Genomic DNA, 22,188 nt, shown 5'->3' on the forward strand with positions numbered 1-22,188 from the left:
CATGTCCTTACTTGCCTCTGCATCAGCCTCCTTATTGACCTCTTCTGCCTCCTGTCTCTCCTCACTCCGGTCCATACATCACTCTGCTGCCTGAACTATTTTTCTAAAAAAAAAGTTCAATCCACATCTCCTCTCTCCCCAAAGACCACCAGTGGTCACCCATCCATTAAAACCTCAAAAAGAAACTCCCTACCATCGGCTTTAAGACATTTAATCAGCTCTCTCCCTACTACCTTACCTCATTGATTCCTTACATCAACCTAGCCTGGACATTCCGCTCCCAACACCAACCTACTCACTGTACCTTGATCTTGGCTTTATCATCACCAAACCCTAGCCCATGGAATTCCCTCCTTGGAATTCCCTCCCTCTTCATATTCGATCTCATCACTCTCCTCACTTTCAAAGTCCTACTAAAATCACATCTCAGCCAAGAGACCTTCCCTAATTCCTCATTTCCCCTACTCTCTCTCCCTTCTAATGTCACCTATTCACTTACAGTTGTGCCCTTTAAGGTCTTAATATTCCTCTCACCCTCAGTCCCATAGAACTTGTGGAAATATCCATAATTTACTTCAATGTCATCTTCCCCTCTAAACTGTAAGCTTTTTGTGAGCAAGGAATATGTCTACCAACTCTATTGTATTTTACTCTCCCAAGCACTTAGTACAGTGCCATGCACACATTATATGCTCAGTAAGTGCCACTGGTTGATTTATTTAAATAGCAATAAAATTGCAATTGTGAAGTACTTCCTTTGTGACAAATACTGCACTAAGTGCTGGGGTAAATACAACACTATCAGATCAGACACAGACCTTATCTCACATGGGGCTCACTGCCTAAGAGGGAGGGTGAGCAGGTACTTAATTCCCATATTACAGATGTGGAAACTGAGGCACAAAGAAGTTAAGTGATTTTTTCCAAGGTCACCCATCAGTCAAGAAGTAAAGCTGGGATTAGAACTCAGATCTTCTGATTGGTAATCCTGTGTGCTTTCCATTAGACCATGTTTGTATTTGGTCAGGATTCTAAGGATTTTCAGCCACTCTATATGAATTCACTATAAATTTTTGCCTTAATTTGGTACCCTAGTTTATTAATCTTAAAGCTTCTAGGAACTGAGGACAGCAGAGAACCTCTCCCAATCTAAAAAAAGCTGTTGTCAATTATAATAATTTAATAATAATTTTGGTATTTGTTAAGGGCTTACTATGTGCAAAGCACTGTTCTAAGCGCTGGGGAGGATACAAGGTGATCAGGTTGTCTCATGTGGGGCTCACAATCCTAATTCCCATTTTACAAATGGGGTAAATGAGGCACAGAGAAGTTAGGAGATTTGCCCAAGGTCACACAGCTGACAAGTGGTAGAGGTGGGATTTGAACCCATGACCTCTGACTCCCAAGCCCGGGCTCTTTCCCCTGAGCTATTACTACTACCTGTCAGTTTCACTTCCAAGAAAAAACACAAAGAACCCTCCAAGAAAGACCCAGAGATCCATTCTGGGAGGACATGAATACCTGAATACACACTGGAAAATATCCAGGAGCAGCCAGAAAATGTCTGCTAATTGACTTTCTTTGTCATTGTTTTTTTCTTTCTCTTCCTTCTTTTCTTTCTTTTTCTCTCCCTTCCTTTCCTTTCTTTCTTCTCTCTCTTTTTTCTTTCTTTCATTCTTTCTCTCTCCCTTTCTCTCGCTCCCTTTCTCTCCCTTTCTTTCTCCTTCTTTCTTCCTTCCTATTTCTCTTTCTTTTCTCTTCTGCTCTTTCTCTCCTCTCTCTCTCACGCACTCTCTCTCAAAGCCGGACTCATTAAATCATCTGAAGTACTTCAGTGAAAAAAAATACTTTCCATTTTTTGGCATTGCAGAACTACCTACGCTTGCTATATATTCTTACAGTAGGTGCCAACTAAAGCCAGCCCCACAAACTTGCTGTTCAGCTATGTGTCTGTGCAGTCTCAATTATTATAGCAGATAGGGGGACTTGGAAGAGCATAAGAAAATGGGAAGCAGCATGGCAGAATGGAAATAGCATGGGCTTGGGGGAGCCAGAAGACCTAGGTTCTAATCGTAACTCTGCCACTTGCCTACTGTGTGACCTTGGATAAGTCACTTATTCATTCATTCAATCATATTTATTGAGCGCTTACTGTGTACAGAGCACTGGACTAAGTGCTTGAGAAGTATAAGTTGGCAGCGTATAGAGACGGTCCCTACCCAACAACGGGCTCACAGTCTAGAAGGAGGAGACAGACAACAAAACAAAACATGTGGACAGGTGTCAAGTCATTAGAAAAAATAGAATTCTCTGTGCTCAGTTACCTCAACTGCATAATAGAGATTTAATGTCTATCCTCTCTCCTACTTATACTGTAAGCCCCATGTAGGACAGGAACTGTTTCCGGCCTGATTAACTTGTATCTACCTCAATGCTTAGAACAGTGTCTGACACAAGATAAGTGTCTAAATAAAATACAAAAAAAATAATGAGTAAGTAAATATGTACATAATTGTTGTGGGGCTGTGGGTGGGGTAAACATCTAGCACGTAAGGAGTACAGAGCCAAGTGCATAGGTAACACAGAGAAGAGAGGGTGAAGAGGAAATGAGGGATTAGTCAGGGAAGCCCAATTTTTTTACGGTGTTTGTTAAGTGCTTAAGGCACCGTACTAAGTCCTGGGTTAGATACAAGTTAATCAGGTTGGGCACAGCCCATGTCCCAAATGGGGCTCGCAGTCTTCATCCCCATTTTACAGATGAGGTAACTGAGGCACAGAGAAGTCAAGTGACTTGCCCAAGGCCACACAGCAGACAAGCGCTGGAGTCAGAATTAGAACCCCTATTCTTCTGACTCCCATTCCCATGCTCTATCCAGTAGGCCAAAGTCCTTCTTTCTCCTGAATATAAATGATCCTGAGGTCCTCCTACTCACCTGAAGAAATCTTTTTCCACAGCTTTTTTTTTTCCTTTTAGTAGAGCAGGGAAATCATTCTAAGACCCATCCTGGCTCAATCCAACAGAACCGCTGAATGCTACTAAACCGCAGAGGCTACTAAAGTTTCTGGCTCAACTGGAAGAGCTCTTGGAGGAAAGTGATTTTAGTAGGACTCTGAAGGTGGGGAGAGCTGTACATGAAGGGGGAAGGAGTTACAGGGTAGAGAGAGAATGTGGATCAGGGGTCAGGGGCAAGATAAGTGAATCTGAGTTATCAGGAGTGGGTTAGTGTTAGAGTAGTGAAGCTACTTCTTTTAAGCTTCCTTCTTATAGTAGGAAGTCAGATAGTAAATTAAGACGGGAGAATCAGATTGAATGACTTAAAGCTGATGGTGAGGATTTTCTGTTTGATGCCTTAGGGACCAGATTAACCCTGGAGAGTCTTATACTAGAAATACTATCGGGATTCAGAGCAAAAGAGCTCCTAAGAAATCAAAATAGTAACAACAACCAGATCACCGGTGTGTGATTCTGACTTGGGTTTGGTTTTGAAAAGAAATGTATGAGTTTGGGATTCTAGGACTCAGACCATCTGCTAAACCTATCAGAGGGTTAGTTTTTTTTTTTTAATTCTAATTTACTCTTGATTTAAAAATAGTCCAACTTTACCCTGTCATTTGGGGTAAATTATATATTATTTGCATCACCGTTTTTGCATATTATAGATTCCATTTCTTCATTCTTCAATGATGTCATTTAGCATCTTCATCAAATGAACAAGGGTAATGCTTCCAACCCAAGGATGGTGAAATGAGACCGACAGTTCCCACTCCACATCTGGATCACTAGAGGTTAAGTCAGAGACATACATGGAAAAATGAACAATCTTAGATGGTAAATCCCTGGTTTTTAGAATGAATTTCAAACAGGGAGCCATCACACTGTTCCATCAATCAAGCAATCATATTTATCGAGTGCTTACCACAGTAAGCAGAGCGCTGTACTAAGTCCTTGGGGGAGTACGTGCCCACAAGGAGCTTACGCTTTATGCAGTTTTGAGATGAAGTTTGGCCTAGTGCATAGAGCATGGTCCCGGGATTCAGAAGGTCCTGAGTTCTAATCCCGGCTCAGCCACCTACCCGCTGTGTGAACTTGGGCAAGTCACTTATCTTCTCTGTGCCTCAGTCACCTCATCTGTGAAATGAGGATTCAGACTGTGAGTCTTATGTAGGATACAAACTGTGTCCAACCTGATTACCTTGCATCTACCCAAGTGCTTAGTACAGTGCCGGGCGCATAGTAAGCTTTTAACATATATCATAAAAAAATGAGTTTACAAAACTGACCATGCGCCTTTTGTACACAGAGGAGGGACTCGTCATCTTGTGTCCACATCTCCGGATCACTGGAAGACAGAATTATCCTGCACACTCTCATAGCACAATGCCTTCACTGTCCTGAAGGATGAGATAAAGGAGGAGTACTTCGCTGTACTAAGATCACCCAGAATCTAGAAAACTTGCTATTTTAAATACCCCCTGGGTGAGGGGGCAATACTCACATATGCTGTGCTCAAGAGCAAAAAACCAAGAACAGAAATGCTTGTGTCTGCTTGGCTGGGGAACACTTGAGTTTGCCTCAAAGGGAAAATGTGTATTTTCTCCTGCTCAAAGTTACCTGGTGTTTGAGGGAATTAAAAGAGCTATAATCTGGATGGCTCCTTCCCCTTCTATGAGACCCCTCCGCCTTCCGGACCAGGCAGCCTTAGTTTCAGTGAACACAATTTGCCAATTGGTGGCAAGAGCACCAATCACACCCCAAGAAAGTGTGGATCAGAACGCAAATCCGATTATCCATGCCCAGCCCTGGGTTTGGCATGGTGGGTTTGCTGGGCTCGGGGCATGCTTCTTTTAACTAAGCAAACACCACTTGTGGCCTATTTACAACAATCTCTTGTGCTACCCGGAGCCCAAAGGCTTCTGTGGTTACTTAGGGCCTTTGCTTCAAAGGATTGGCCTCCAGTAGCCCCCATCCTTCAAGCCAATGGCACCGGAGAGAGACGTTAACTGGGACAGCCCCAAATAGCAAATACCACAAGTGATCACTGCTTCGTCTTGATTGATTCCCCATCCTCGAAGGTTTCCAAACCTCAGGATTTCATTTGTCTCCCTCATGCCATCTAAACAGAGGAAATGAAGGACCTCAGACTCAGGAAAGGGGCCAGCTAGGTTGACCACCCATTCTGTATCTCAAAGGAAAATACTGAAAATCCTAACTAATCAGCCGGATTCTCCAGATACAACAAAACCTTTAGTGTGGGCTGAAGGCCACGAGGTAGGACGGATCTGGCCAGAAGTTCAAGATCAAGATGCCCAAGCAGAGACCCCAGAAGCTGATGAACTCACAGACTCCTTTGGATCACCCAGAAGATTGATGAGGTGATATTGGGCCTTAGAGGAGACAGAATCAGGGATTTCCCCTGAAAGAACAGAAGCAGCAGGACCTAGTAGATGGAACACAGCCCTGGGAGTCAGAAGGACCTGGATTCTAAATCTGGCTCCCCCCACTTGCCTGTTGCTTGACCTTGGGCAAGTCACTTGATTTCTCTATGCCTCGGTTGCCTCATATGTAAAATAAGGATTATGACTGTGAGCCCCATGTGGGACAGGGATGGAGTCCAAATTGATTACTTTGTATCTACCTCAGCACTTAGAAAAGCACCCGGCATACAATAAGTGCTTAACAAATACCATTATTTTTTTAAAAAAACAACAGAACTGACTATCTACAGGTCCCTCACTATCTTGGAAAAATTCTTAGTAGATCACCACACGCAATCATTCTATCAAGCCTCCAAGGGATGCCTTTCTGCCTTGCCCACCATGGGCTTTGTACTAAGGCATTCAAGCGAACCTGTGACATTTAGAATCTGCCGTTTCCTCTCCATCCAAACTGCTACCACTCTGATCCATGTGCCACTGCTACGTCTTCCTGATCTTGGACTACGAATGTTTTTTTGGGTCATTTTAGGATAATGTAGGAGAAAAGTTGATCCCCCTTCTGAACTTGTAGCATTAGGCTGAAGCCGAGGACAAAGTCGATGTGTGTTGTGCCCTACCATTAAGAGAAGCAGCGTGACTCAGTGGAAAGAGCCCGGGCTTTGGAGTCAGAGGTCATGGGTTAAAATCCCAGCTCCGCCAACTGCCAGCTGTACGACTTAGGGCAAGTTACTTCACTTCTCTGGGCCTCAGTTCCCTCATCTGGAAAATCGGGATGAAGACTGTGAGCCCCCCATGGGACAACCCAATCACCTTGCAACCTTTCCAGCGCTTAGAACAGTGCTTTGCACATAGTAAATGCTTAATAAAGATATCATTATTATTATTACCATGCCAGAGCCCCACTGCTCTTCCCAAACCAAGAGGCATTAGCCTCTCAGCTGAAGGGATGGGGTCAAGGAGGTGATGAGCAGGAAAGGTTCAACACACAATGGCATGGCCAGGGGTATGTCTCCCTTGTGAAATAACATGTCCTAATGGAAATAATAATAATAATAATTGTGGTATTTGTTAAGTACTTACTATGTGCCAGGCACTGTCCTAAGTGCTGGGGTGGATACAAGGAAATTTGGACACAGTCCCTGTCCCACGTGGGGTTCACAGTCTCAATCTCCACTTTACAGACCAGGTAGCTGAGGCCCAGAGAAGTGAAGTGACGTGCCCAAGGTCACACAGCAGACAAGTGGCAGAGCAGGGATTAGAACTCATGATTTTCCGACTACCAGAAGATCTGGGGATCTGGGTTCTATTCATGGCTCTGCCACCTGCCTGCTTTGCTTCGTGACCTTGGGCAAATCACTGACTTCTCAGTGCCTCAGTTTCCTCATTCTGTAAAGTGTGGACTAAGTACCCTTTCTCCCCGCCTTTGAGCCCAATGTGGGATAGGGACTGTGTCCAACCCAACTATCTTGTACCTGACACTCAAGAAGCAGTGTGTCCTAATGGAAAGAGCATAGGCCTGGGAATCAGGGGACCTGGGTTCTAATACCCTCTCTGACAATTATCTGTTTGACCTTGGACTAGTCATTTAACTTCTCTGTGCCTCAGTTTCCTCATCTTTAAAATGCAGATTAAACCCTACTCCCCCCTCACCAATACTGTGAGCCCCGTGGAGGACAAGGACTGTGTCCAAATTGATAACTTTTTAAAGTAACTGAATGTTTAGAACAGTGTTTGGAGCATAGTAAGGGTTTAACAAATAGCATAATTGTTATCATCTTTATTATTATCGAACCTAGTGCTTAGTAGAGTGGTTGTGCCATAGTACACACTTAACAAGACTCACCATTATTATTATTAATATTAATAAGCAAATGTATTTTACACATCATTGACTCTGCCTACCATCCATGACTGGGGATTTGGCAGCAAAAAGGATCTCCGTTTCCCCTGATTTGTCTTTTCGGGCATCGTACAGATGCGAAACCCTTAGAAATCACCAGAAGAAAAAAAAAAATTGAAAGCAAGAAAGGGACAAATCCCAGTGAAGATCCAAGAATGAGGGCTAGGCTTTTCAAACGGCAACCAAAATATAGAGCAATAGTCAGCTGAAACCAGTGTTTACTATCGTGACCTCTTTCACAGAAAATAAACAATGGTTTGAATCCCTTTCAAAAAGTAAGTTTCTGACCAGAGGGAGGAAGGGGAGGAAACCACTTTAGGATTCATCTCTAAAGGCCCAACTCCAAATTCTCTCTCTCTCACGAGTCGCCAACTGGGAGGGCTCGGCCCTCAGCTCTGGCGCTTGTTTCGTCCACATCACAAAACCACCACGCAACCTGGGCGACCCTCCCCGCCCCCTCCCAGCCCCTGCCTCACCAATTCCTCGTGGCCCCAGTTGGGATGAGGATTGGAATTACAGGATGGTCATACGAGAGTCGGGATGGGGGTAGGGGGTGGGGGGCATCCGGGAAGCCTGCCAGAGAGAAAGACGTGGGCAGAGGTACCCACAATTTCACGCCAAACCGCGCCACGCCAAACCCAAGTCCAGAAACAAAAAAACGTGCAAGCCAGACAGACAGACAGACAGATGTGCCAGCTGGGCCCTGCCAGTCCCGGCTTCCTGGGAAAAGTCAGAGTGACCTGTAGCACTGTGCTGAGAGAATAAGGGACCCATGGGTGAAGCAAAATGAAGCTGTCCTTACTGAATGAAACAAACAGGCCATTGCACCTCGGGCTGGCATCAGAGCGGAGCAACTCTGAGGACTCTTTTGCTGTCAAAGGGGTTTTTAATTTCCATCCATATGTCAATTCCTTAAGGCTAAGCTGGCCTCTAGAACTGCTTCTTGCAGTACTTAATGTACTGCACTTAAGCTAAACACTCCAGTCTGGAACCATGAAACCCACAGGAACTGGCATTCGGCAGGAACGGTTAGATTAATGCTCTTGCTTGGCCGCTTTGCCTACGGTTACACTGCATACCCCAGCAAAATCCAATTGCTACCCCGGTCCTCATTCTTGCGGCAGGGCCTGTTTCATGTCAGAGACAGACAGATGAACCCGGTGCCAACACGTGGGGAAGGCTGGCGGCAGACTCTCCGAAACCGTAACTGTGCATTAAGACTTTGTCGAGCCCAGACTAGGGGTTGGGTGGTTTATTTTTACTGCTTTTTAATTACTCTAATTGAAGGGGGAAGAATTCCCTTCATTTCTCTAAGTCAGTCAATCTTCCCCTGCCCCTTCCTCCCCCCTCCTTCCCTGCTCCCCAGCCTCCACTGGTCTTCGACTTTCCTTTGAAAAGCAAATGGCTACAAACATAACTGTATATCACATTAGTCTGTTATGCCGAGGGCTCTTTTTTTCTCAGTTAGAAGGTGAAGAACAGATGAATTTCATTAGCCGGGTTGGCTTATAGGTTGACACACCCTACTGCACATAAACACAGGGATTAACTAGCTCTGTTTTAATAAACAGAAGAGTAAAAAATATGTCCATCTCCATGTTTGTTTAAGGAATTTCATGTTTACAAAGGGTGAGGGATCCATGTGAGAACAAATCTACTATTTAGCGGGGATTCGGGGGAGCTGGGGTGGGCAGTCTCAAGCTTCTAAAGTTTAGAATTTAAAAACAGCCCTCCCATCTCTTCCAAAGACTGGAACATGCTAGAGGAGATATACTAAACTGCTCTGGGCTTCAGAAAAATCCTGTGGCGATTTTCACAACTAATCAATCAAGCAGGCCTCACTTGAAGCCACCAGAAACTCGGGAATGTCTACTGGCCTTGGTAAGGAATTATTCCGGTAAATCGGGTTTCTTCGAGGGCCTAAATTCAACTGACGATCACAGTGCCGGCTCCCGTGAGAGAAAAATGTCCATGGGAAAAGCAGAATGGGGACAGGCTCTCTAGCTACTGGGATCAATTTTTTTAGAAAAAACACAATTTTCCTTCAACCTCCCTCACCTCCTTCCCACCTCCCTCCATCCCAGACCTAAGCTTTCAGCAGTAGGCCACCTGTGATTTAAGAGAGTAAGCACCTTGCGAGCAGGGAATGTTTCTATTCTTCTGTTATACTTTCTTAAGTGCTTAGTGGATGCTCAGTAAATACCAACAATAACAATGATTGAGCCATTTTTTAAATGTGTATTAAGGGCTAAGCATTATACTATAAAAACAATAATAATAACGATGATGGTATTTGTTAAGCGTTTACTGTGTGCAAGGCACTGTTCTAAGCGCTGGGGAGGTTACAAGGTGATCAGGTTGTCCCATGGGGGGCTCACAGTTTTACTCCCCATTTTACAGATGAGGTAACTGAGGCCCAGAGAAGTTAAGTGACTTGCCCAAAGTCACACAGCTGACAGCTGGTGGAGCCGGGATTTGAACCCATGACCTCTGACTCCAAAGCCCGGGCTCTTTCCAATGCACTGGGGTAGGTACAGATAATAATCAGGTTAGCCCGAGTACCTATCCCACATGGGGATTACAGTCTTAGGAGAAGGGAGAATAGGTATTAAACAACGTTTTTAAGATGAGGAAACAGGCACAAAGAAGTTAGGTGACTTACCCAAAGTTACACAGCAGGTCACTGGAGCTGGGATAAGAACCTAGGTCCTCTGGCTTCTGGGACTGTGCTCTTTCCACATTTCCACACTACATTCTAATGCTTTGTTTTACAACTATTACCACTGCTACTACTACTACCACTACTACTCTTACTACTATTGCTACTTCTACCATTATTACTACTACTACAACTACTACTAGTACTACTACTTCCGTTTGCAAGGCATATGGTTTTCACACCAAATTACGGCATTCAATTTTCACCCACACATTTACAACGGGGACTTCCAGGAATTGCCATGGAATTCCAGAATAAGGCATGTAGAGAATAAGGCACTGATTCCTCAGGACCTGAGAAACCTCTTGTCTTCTCTTATGCCATCGAGTTGTTTCCGACCCACAGCGACGCCATGGACATCTCTCCCAGCATGCCCCGCTCTCCATCTGCAATTGTTCTGGTAGTGTATCCATAGAGTTTTCTTGGTAAAAATACAGAAGTGGTTTACCATTTCCTCCTTCAGCGCAGTAAACTTGAGTCTCCGCCTTCGACTCGCTCCTATGCCTCTGCTGCCCAGCATGGGTGAGTTTTGACTTGTAGCAGATTGCCTTCCACTCGCTAGCCACTGCCCAAGCTAGGAATGGAGAGGATAGGCTTCTGCTTGGCTCTCCCTCCCTCCCATAGCTGAGACTGGTAGAGTACTGGAAATTCTCCAGGTGCAACCCTAAGAGAGGCTGAGAAACTCATAAGAGAGTTAACAATAGCAGTAAGTCACTTACCTTCTCTGTGCCTTGGTTTCATCATCTGTAAAATGGAGATTAAAACTTTGAACCCCATGTGGGATAAAGACTGTGTCCAACCTAATTAGCTTGTTTCTACCCCAGAACTTGGTAAAGTGGCTGGCACATAATGAGCAGTCCTTGTTATGCTTAGGTTAAAAGATGCAATCACCCTATCAGCATTTCCCTCCACGTCCTTCTCCTCCTCCTCCTTTTTCTCCTTTCCTCACTTGTCCCCAACTGCCTCACTAGACTCCATAGACCCCTCCCCAACAGCATCATTAAAGCAAATGCTATCAATTCCTCTCTGTCTCTGTGTTCTTTTCTTTGTGCACAGAATCAATAATCAGAAAGAGCTTGTTTGAGGCAAGCACCACAATATGTGTGTGTGTGTGTGTGTGTCTCTCTGTGTGTGTGTGTGTGTGTGTTTAGATCTGGTCATTGTATCTTGGGGCCAGGACTAAGGCAGAAAGGGTACTTGCTCATCAATACAGGAGTAGTTGGTTTATGAATGGAAAGATCAAGACTCAGGAAGTAAATGGGACCCAGGATTACCTAGGCCAACTAACAGAAAGTCACTGAAGATTATGAACTCATTGTGGACAGGGAATGTGTCTGTTGTTGTATTGTACTCTTCCAAGTGCTTAATATAGTGCATTGCGCATGGCTGAATGAATAAATGAATGAAGCACAGCCTTTGTGATCCTTTGTTTCTTTCCAACAATTTCTTTTCCAACCTTTCATGTAAACACCCTCACCCGGCATCTCATTAGTAAAATGTTTCACCACAGAAACAGATGTATCCTTCCATCTTTTTGTTTTGTCTGCACCTGTGGCAAAGCTGCCTGGGGATAGAAGCTCACGGTCTAGTTTATCCCCATTGTACAGATGAGAAAATGGAGACATTTATTAAGTGCTTACCACACACTCAGCACTGGGTTAAATAACAAGGTTGAGATGCCCGACCAGGTGCGTATCCGACACAGGGCTCACAATCTATCTTATTCCCATTTTACAGATGTGTAAACTGTAGTTTTCCCAAGGTGGCACTGCAAACTAGGGACAAGGCTGTGTCTAGAACCTTGGTCTTCTCATTCCTAGTCCTGTGCTCTCTCTAGGTGTCCACTCTTTCCCCAGTGTGTCCATGACTAGTCTCTGCTACCCACTGGGGCCAGTAATGGCAAGCCAGATGGAGAAAGTAGCAGTTAGGTGGAGCAAGAATTCAATCAAACTGTCAATCAGTCTATTGATGGTATACTTTGAGCACTTGCTGTATATGCAGAGCACTGTCCTAAACTCCTGGGAGAGTGCGATTCAAAAGAATGATAGACATGATTTCGAATGATAGACATGATTTCTGATCTCAAGTCCTCCTTTCCTCTTCTCCCACTCCCTTCTTTATTGCCCTGACTTGCTCCCTTTATTCAACCCCCTCCCCCGGTCCCACAGCACTTATGTACATATCTGTAATTTATTTATTTTTATTAATGTCTGTCTCCCCCGCTATACTCTAAGCTTGTTGTGGGCAGGGAATGTGCCTATTTATTGCTATATTATACTGTTCCAAGCACTTAGTACAGTGCACTGAACACAGTAAGCATTCAATAAATACAGCTGAGTGAATGAATGAAAAGGAGCCTGCAGACCAGAGGCATTCAGCCGTAGAACAGTGCTCCAGCACTTAGAACAGTGCTTTGCACATAGTAAGCGCTTAATAAATGCCATCATTATTATTAGTAGTAGTATTATTCAGTTGTGGAAGATGTAAGCCTTCTGTGGCTGTATTCTCTCTTGTCATTTTTCTTCCCACCTGGTGATCTTGGCATTTCCATGGCAGGTGGCACTGGAAGATCAAGACACTAATGTAGGGAAGCAGTGTGGCCTAGTGGATAGAGCTTGGGCCTGGAAGCCAAAAGGACCTGCGTTCTAATCCCAGGTCTGCCGCTCGTCTGCTGTGTGACCTTGGGGCGAGTCCACTTCACTTCTCTGAGCCTCAGTTCCCTCATCTGTAAAATGGAGATTAAGAGTGTGAGCCCCATGTGGCACAGGGTCTGTGCCCAACCCAATCACCTTGTATCTCCCCCAGCACTTAAATACCACAATTATTATAATTATTATTAGGGAATGCTCCATTGGCAGAGAGAAGCCAAGGAAAAGGCTTTCTTCTTCTTGAGCTCCAATAGATCTGCTTTTAAATCCCCACCAATCCCATTTTCACTCTGGACTTTGTGCCTCTACCTTTGACTTACCTTCCAGTGGGGAAGAAAGAACAGATCACTGTGCAAGTCCTCCTTGTAACAGCAAGACTTGCTCCCTCAATGGAGTTGCAGGAAAAAAAGAAATGATTTGCCTTACCCAAGTGGATTCTGTAATCCAAGGGGCCATTTTCACTTAATTTTCTCCCATAAAATAATTAAATTATTTAAAAAAGAAAAGAAGCATTTTCTTGAGTGGTTGCAGGTCACTCTGGATCAGCGAGGTATAACTTTGGTGTTCTGTCATGAAATATTAATACCGAGTCAGTGTGTTTATTTCTCCAAGCGTCTGGAACCTCCAAGTGTTTATGCCCTGAGATTAGCAGGAAACGTGTCCGTGTAGAGCAGGCCACACCGTACTTAGAGAGAAGGAGAATTTGAGCTGCGGTAAGGTCCAGTGTCCCCCATCTGGCTGCCCCGCATCCCGTCTCTCAGCCGTATTCTCCGACAGAAACTTCTCTTCGGGCTTTTGATGCCTCAGCCCGAAACCAACGTGTCAATGGAGTAGCAATCCCTCGTTTTCTTTTCCTGCTGCGAAACACATTGTAGTTTTCCAGCCTCAAACAACAGCTGGTGGAACAGAGGGGAGAAGCCACGGGTTTCTGCCATGGTTAGATAGGACCAAAATGTGTCTTTGAGAGGTTTGAATCAAACTTGAACCTTTGGGGTTTTTGTATTTATTTGCATAAACCTCAAATAGCTCTTTAAAACAATGTTTTGATGATCTGAGTGTAAACGAATTAGAAAGGTCTGGCTTGCATTTGCCTGAAAATACACTGGGGGTTAAAAGTGAAAGGAAAACTGCCTGGGTGAAAATGTATTTGGGGTCTTATTAAACCCAAAAGATGTGAAACAATTCAGATGCAGAAAACCCCTAAGCTCTAGATTTGCTCTTTCTTTGTATACAAACAATCAGCAGTTGATGAAGGCCCAGCTGTTTTGCTAGGGGATTTTTTTTTTTAATCTTTCCCTCAGCAACCAAACTGAGGTCTTCCTGCCCCTGAAGTCTAAGAGAGAAAACACCCAATACAAATGGCAAACAGGGCTAGTCACAAGGAAAATCATCATAATTGCTATTTTTATCAATATTAATATTATTATTATATTTATCAAGTGCTTACATGTCAAACACTCTTCTAAGTACTGGGGTAGATAGAAGTTAATCAGACTGGATACAGCCCTGTCCCACATGGGGGCTCACAGTCTAAGTTGGAGGAGAATGGGCATTTAATCTCCATTTTACAGATGAGGAAACTGAGGTACAGAGAAGTTAATAATAATTATGGCATTTGATAAGTGGCTTACTATGTGCCAGGCACCACACTAAGCGCTGGGGTGGATACAAGCAAATCAGCCTGGACACAATCCTTGCCCCATATGGGGCTCACAATCTCAAATGCCCTTTTACAGATGAGGTAAGTGAGGGACATAGAAGTGCAGTGATTTACCCCAGGTCACACAGCAGGAAACCATCAGAGTCAGGATTAGAACCCAGGTCCTCTGACTCCCAGGCACGTGCTCTTTTCACTAGGCCAATGCTGTTCCTCTCCACAAATTCTGGGAAACCCAAAAAGGAACCTGAAATGTGCAAGCTGTGAATCACATTTGGTCATGCTTACATCTGCAAGCCATTACCCCTGTCTGTAATTTATTTTAATGTCTGTCTTCCCCACTATACTGCAAGCTCCTTGAGGACAGGAATCGTGTCAACCAACTGTACTGTACTCACCCAAGCGCTTAGTACAGTGCTCTGCATACTGCAAATGCTTAATAAATACCAAAGATTGAGTGAATGATTATCATTAGTACTGCATAAAAAATTAAAAAGTGAACCCAAGGAACCTCGTCTAAATTTGGACTCTTTGAGTCAAGTCAATTTTCCACCTTCTGAGATTGGTGAAAATCAGGCCAGGGTTTTGGCTGGACATCTTTCACATATGCCAGTCATAGCAGTACCAGCTCCGCGCTAGTGTAGTTTGCGAGGATTTGCGGTCCAGGGGATGAATCACTCGACCAAGGTCCTGGCCTTGTGGCAATGTTCTGTCTAGCTGAATTTCCTAGTTCTGGTTCCGACAGTGATGATTAAATGTCAGAGGAGCTGTGGCCCTTTCATGAGCAGCTTACACGGCAGGAGTCTGTGCTTTGCCGCAATCTAACTTCCTGATGTTTTTGCAGAAGAAGAAGATTATTCGGCCACAGGTTGGCCATAACGATAATAGAAGGTGAACAAAAAAGTTATCTTTAGTCATATACTACGATAAACTAGTCAAAAAGGGTCAAAAATGAATAGGATGGGACTAATTTAATTATTTATATTAATGTCTGTCTCCCCCTCTAGACTGTAAGCTAGTTGTGGGCAGGGAATGTGTCAGTTATATTGGCATATCGTACTCTCCTAAGAACTTAGTACAGTGCTCTGCACACAGTAAGCGTTCAAAAAATACAACTGACTGACTGACTGCAAAGTGAGGATGGAGTTCCCCAGGGAGACTATCTGGCATGGCAGACAGAAAGGTTTTCTCTCCTATGGAGATAAAATTGTCCTGTTTTATGGAATTTGTTAAGCACTTACTATGTGTCAAACACTGTTATAAGCACTGGGATAGGCACGAGTTTATCAGCCTGGACACAGTCCCTGTTCCATGTAGGGCTCACAGTGTAAGTAGGAGGGAGAACAGGAATTCCCATCGTCTATTCAAATACCATCAAGTCGTTTCTGACCCATAGAGGCTGCATGGACACAACTTCTTCAGAATGCTCCATCTTCTATCATCAGGTCATTCTGGAATGCATATCCGTAGAGTTTTCTTGGTAAAGATACAGAAGCAGCGTGGCTCAGTGGAAAGAACCCGGGCTTTGGAGTCAGAGGTCATGGGTTCAAATCCCGGCTCCACCAATTGTCAGCTGTGTGACTTTGGGCAAGTCACTTCACTTCTCTGTGCCTCAGTTACTTCATCTGTAAAATGGGGATTAAGACTGTGAGCCCCAAGTGGGACAACCTGATCATCTTGTAACCTCCCCAGCGCTTAGAACAGTGCTTTGCACATAGTAAGTGCTTAATAAATGTCATCATCATTATTATTATTATTAAGTGGTTTACCAGTGCTTTCTTCCACTCAGTAAAAACTTGAGTCTCTGCTGTTGTCTCTGTTTGACATTTTGATCACTTTATCATCTGCCTTTGACTTTTTCCCCAGACTTTGTCTGATTCTTCAGCTTAGACCTATCCACTATGGGTAGCCCTATATGGCAGAGCTCTAAGCTTCATCATTGGATGCCATGATAGGCCCCTGCCATGGTAATAATAATAATAATAATAATGATGGCATTTATTAAGTGCTTACTATGTGCAAAGCACTGGGGAGGTTACAAAATGATCAGGTTGTCCCACGGGGGGCTCACAATCTTAATCCCCACTTTACAGATGAGGTAACAGGCACAGAGAAGTTAAATGACTTGCCTAAAGTCACACAGCTGACGATTGGCAGAGTTGGGATTTGAACCCATGACCTCTGACTCCCAAGCCCGTGCTCTTTTCCACTGAGCCACGCTGCTTCTCAAGGTGTCAGTGCATAGGAGAGATCCCCATTGTACAGTTGGGGTAAAATGAGGCACAGAGAAATTAAATGACTTGCCCAAGGTCACATGCTTTATCCACTAAGCCACCTCACTGTGTCTCGTCCTCGCCTTTCCCACCGTCGACCCCTGGCCCACGTCCTACCTCTGGTTTGGAATGCCTTCCCTCCTCAAATCTGCCAAACTAGCACACTTCCCCCCTTCAAAGCCCTACTGAGAGCTCACCTCCTCCAGGAGGCCTTCCCGGACTAAGCCCTCCTTTGTCTCTACTCCCTCTCCCCTCCCCATCACCCCCACTCGCTCCCTCTGCTCTACCGCCTCGAACAGCACTTGTGTGTATATATGTACACATTTATAATTTGATTTATTTCATTAATGATATGTATATATCTATAATTCTATTTATTTATATTGATGCTATCAATGCCTGTTTATTGGTTTACTGTCTCCCCCCTTCTAGACTGTGAGCCCATTGAGGGTAGGGATTGTCTCTATTTGTTGCTGAATTGTACTTTCCAAGTGCTTAGTACAGTGCTCTGCACACAGTAAGTGTTCAATAAATACAATTGAATGAATGAATTAATAAGCCACGCTACTTGAGGAAAAGCTAGTTAAGAAATGAACTCTAAACAAACCCTGGGATTTAGGAGGAGAAAGTGAGTCTGTGGAGTACTCAAAGATAACACTTCCTGCACACAGAGTTCAGATGTTACCAATGCCGGTGACAGTTGTTCTACTTTGAGTCCATCTTGGGGACTTTCATAGGACACAATAAACATTATGATTTCACCTCATAGAGGGAAAAATACAAAACTTCACTGTCTTTGACCTCAGTCCCCAAGAGTCATTTTTAAGTCTAGACTTTGAATGGTTCTAGACGCCCCTGCTAGTCAGCCAGCCAGTCATATTTATTGAGTTCTTACTGTGTGCAGTGAACTGTTCTAAACACTGGCGAGAGTACAGTGCAACAATATAACAAACACATTCCCTGCCCGCAATGAGCTTACAGTCTAGATGGGGAGACAGAAATATAAATAAATACAATTACAGATCGGAACATAAGCGCTTTGGGACTGAGAGCATGTGTGAATAAAGGAAGCAAGTCAAGGTGGGGCAGAAGGGTGTTGAAGAAGAGGAAAGGAGGGCTCAGTCAGGGAACACCTCTTGGAGGAGATGTGCCTTTGATAAGCCCTTGAAGCGGGGGAGAGTAATTTTCTGTAGGATACGAATAGGGATGGCACTCCAGGCCAGAGGCAGGATGTGGATAGACTGGAAGCTAACTGTGGGCAGGGATCTCATCTACCAACTGTTACACTGTACTCTTTAAAGTATTTAGTGCAGGGCTCTGTACACAGTAAAAGCTCAGTAAGTATAACTGATTGATTGATTGATTTACAGTCCCGTTTCTGACTTGGGAAAGATCTTGACATGTCTCTAGAAACACTATAAGTTGGAGAGAAACCACTGTGTTCATTTCACCTGCTTTCCAGAGCAACTCAAAAACGTCCAGTCTGGAAAATCAACAATGACAAAAATAGTTCTAGCTCTTAGCCCTTCTCTACCAGAAGTGCTTTCTGCCTGTCAAAGAATGTCCTGGAGCTGTCAGCTCCTAAGCCTAGGCTTGGCTGTGAGGCCACGTGGCCTAGTGGAAAGAGCAGAGAGTCAGGGAACCTGCATTCCAATCCTGGGTCTGCTAGGGGAGAGGGGGGCAAGAGAGGGAAAGGGGGAGAGGCCTGCTGTGAGTTCTCGAGTAAGTCACTTAACTTCTCTGAGCTTCAGTTTTCTCATTTATAAAATTAGGATTCAATACTTCTTTTCTCTCCTATTTAGATTGTGAGCCCCCTGTAGGGAAGGGTCTGTGCCTGACCTGAATATCTTCAATCTATCCCAGTGTTTAGTACAGTACTTGGCACATGGTAAGTGTCCAACAATCACTAAAATTATCTTTAGAAAATCGGTGATAATTATTGAGTTCTTACTGCATACAGAGCACTGTACTAAGCACTTGCGACAGTACAATACAGCAGAGTTGGAAGACGTCTTCCCCACTCACGAGGGACTTACAGTCTAGAAAGCCTTGGGGAAGAAGATTTCTGATCCTCGTGGTCCCAAAGACTATATAGCTGGTGGGACGATGGGGTGGGGGTGTTCTGGGAGGGAAACTGCTTAAAAAAAAATGACTCTTTCCTTTTACTTTTTCTGAGCCTAGGGTTTGATGGTTTTTAACCCCTTGTTGAGTATTGGCTGTGTAGATGGTCCCATGGATTTGTATAGAAATTATTAAAAAAAGTAAAAAATGAAGCCCTGACATTGCTTCTGTGATCTTATTGGCCCAGACAATACAGATCTGGTGTGTGTGTGTGTGTGGGGGGGGGGGGTGTTGGGGGAGGGTGGAAAGGGCACCCTCTCTTCTAATCTTCACTGAACATTTTCTTGCCCATCTTGTGATTTCTCTGAGGACCAGTTTTGAGTTATTTTAAGCACTAATGTGTCTTGGGCTCTGGATAATCCACTGCTATCCATTTCACTTGCTTAGCTTTCAAATATCCAGGGTCTCCCAGGGAAGGGATCTGTGGAGAAAATTTTAAGTTTAATATGCTTTATCTGGGATTGAGAGCCACATGTTTAGGCAGGTCCTAGCCCCCAATCCATCAGTCAATCAATGGTAGGTTATCAAGTGTAAAATATTGTAGCACTGAAGCACTGTACTAGGCACTTAGGAAGCAACAATAGGAGCTTGCATAGGACACATGTTTCTTGCCCTCATGGAACTTAGTACATAATAGGGCAGGCAGGCCATTGAAAATTACTTAGGCACAGCAGGAGGAAGATCAATTCCTGGTTCCACAGGAACACCCATCTGGCTTAAGTTCTCTCCAGGTTTTAATGATCACATGACTAGCAATCTTAACCTAGGGGTGTTTGTAGGCCTAAGCCTCAATGATTTAGTTCATCACTTCAAAGAGGATTCCAGCCCAGATCATCTGCACTCTGGAGAGGGGGCTTTTCCGAAGCTGCTCTGGACCTCGATGGGAAAGGCAATTACTTCTCTGCCATTTTTAAAGTTTACCCTAGAAGTTACCCTTCCTTTTCTTCCTTCTGCTCTTATTTTTCTCTTGGCAAATTGCTCCCCCCAGAATGGCCATTCTTTTTTTTTTTTTAATTGGATTTGTTAAGCGCTTTATGTGAAAGGCTTAAAGTAAAGTTAATCAGGTTGGACACAGTCCCTATCCCATATGGGATTCACAATCTTAATCCACATTTTACAGATGAGGTAACTGAGGCACAGAGAAGGGAAGTGACTTGCTTAAGGTTACATAGTGAACATATGATGGAGCCAAAATTAGAACCCACATTCTCTTATGGATTAACAAGAGACAATGAGGGACTTTGAATACACCTTAAATCTTCATCATCATCATCATCAATTAAGTGTTAAGTGCTTACTATGTGTCAAATACTGTTCAAAGCACAGGACTAGGTACAAAGTTATCAGATTGGGCACAGTCCCTGTCCCACATGGGGCTCACAGTCTTAATCACTATGAAATCATCTTTATCTTATCAATCCAGTGATATTTATTGAAAGCGTACCATGTGCAGAGTATAGTATTAAGCACTCTTACAGACTAGACCCTAGAAAACTTTTCCCCACTTATTATCAGACGAATATTGTGGGGGGGAAAAGCAAGGGGAGGAAACAAAAGAAAAAAAAATCAGTGCATGTGTGCGTGTGTGTCTTTAAAAGCATTCACTCTTTTTCACCCAAGCATATATGTGAGCGATCCAAAAATGGTCTCCACTCGACATAAACACTTGCCGTATAAGCACTAAGACCACCACAAAAAATAAAAAGAAATTAGACAATTCGTAATCGTACCATAATAAACCTATAAAGCTGGAGACCGCTCCAGGCGTCTGCCATGAATCTTGGCACTCTTAATGAGGAAGAACAAAAGACTTAAAGTACATTCTCCAGAGCTGGGAAGACTACCGAGTGGGGAGGGGGAGGTGGGAGAACCAAGGGAATTTTGCTCACTAAAGCCCATCATTCTCCAAGTTGCAGTAAATCTCCCCAGTGCCAGAGAACCCTGCCTCGCGCCTCACGCTACATTAGGCATGTTGGACTCCCTTTGGTTTATGGAGGGTTGTGGCGGTAAATGAGGTAGAACAAGAGCAGCAGCATCCGGGGACACGATAACTGCCTTGCCCAGCGCGGTTCGCTAAATGAAAAGTCCTCCTCTGTCAGGATTACGGGCAGGCAGCGATCCAGTTCTGTTCAATCTCTCCTCATTCTCACGGGGGCCTCCCGAGCCCTAACTCTGTGCATTAACTAGCGGTCGGTCCTGAGGAAAGAAGCAATTTTCCTGGAGGTCAGTGATGAGCGATCGGATATGCGGGTGAGTTTCTTGACATCTATTTCTCTCTGGTTCGTCTTTCATTTGCCTTTTGTCTCTCTGTAGCCTTGGCATAATTTCCATCATTTATTATAGCGTTCCTAATAAAAATGACTACGGTCTTATTGAGCGCTTATTTTGTTCCAAGCGCTGAGGTGGAAACGAGATAATCACGCCGAGCATCGTTGAGGTACTACATGAGGTTCACCATCACAAGCATTTAATCCCCCATTATACAGATGAGGAAACTAAGGCATGGAGAAGTTGGGTGACTGGGACAAGGTCACAGCAGACAAGTGGCAGAGCTGAGATTAGAACCTCGGGATGCAGTGTGGCCTAGTAGATAGAGCGCAGACCCGGGAGTTAGAAGGACCTAGGATCTAATCCTGGCTCCATCACTTGTCTGCTGTGTGACCCTTGGAAACTCATTTAACTTCTCTGTGCCTCAGAAACTCATCTATAAAACCTGGATTAAAACTGTAAACCCCATGTGGGATGTGGACTGTGTCCAACCTGATTAGCTTGTATCTACACCACTGCTTACTAGAGTGCCTGGCGTATAATAAGCATTTAAAAAATACCACAACCCTCCCTCTCCCTCCAAAAACAAAAAAAAACTAGGGCATCTGAGTTCCAGGTCCATGTTTTTTTCCAGCAGATACCACCGGAATGTAATTAGCCATTTCCAAAGGCTAAAACATAAATGATGCTCTCTCTCTCTGGAGTGATGTTTTCTGTCCTTTGAGGTGGGACTATTTCATGTTCAGGAGCAGTGCTTCCTAAACTCATCTCTAGGCTGTAAGCTCGTTACAGCCAGGGAATGTGTCTATTCATTAGTACATCGTACTCTCCCAAGTGCTTAGTACAGTGCTCTACACAAAGTCAGTGCTCAACAAATATAATTGAATAAATGAATAAAGAGCACAGGCCTGGGAATCGGAGGACCTAGGTTTTAATCCTGGCCCCTCCACTTGCCTTCTGTGTGACCTTGGACAAGTCACTTAACTTCTCTGGGCTTCAATTTCCTCATCTGTAAAATGGGGATTAAAATCCTACTCTCACATGGGACAGGGACTGCATTTGATTATATTTTATCTGCCCAAATTCTTGGTACATAAAAAGTATTCAATAGTAGTACAGTGCTCTGCACACAGTAAGTGCTTAATAAAAAATGATTGAATGAATGA

At 44.1% G+C, this 22,188-nt stretch overlaps 1 non-coding gene across 1 annotated transcript; it reads right to left on the reverse strand.

Moving 5' to 3' along the window:
- Nucleotides 1–10,587: 10,587 nt before the first annotated feature.
- Nucleotides 10,588–10,729, reverse strand: LOC119931966. The gene has a single exon (XR_005452259.1). It is a non-coding gene; the product is annotated as a small nucleolar RNA SNORA7 (small nucleolar RNA).
- Nucleotides 10,730–22,188: the final 11,459 nt, after the last annotated feature.

This window comes from Tachyglossus aculeatus, chromosome 8, assembly GCF_015852505.1.
Source record: "Tachyglossus aculeatus isolate mTacAcu1 chromosome 8, mTacAcu1.pri, whole genome shotgun sequence".
NCBI lineage: Eukaryota > Metazoa > Chordata > Mammalia > Monotremata > Tachyglossidae > Tachyglossus > Tachyglossus aculeatus.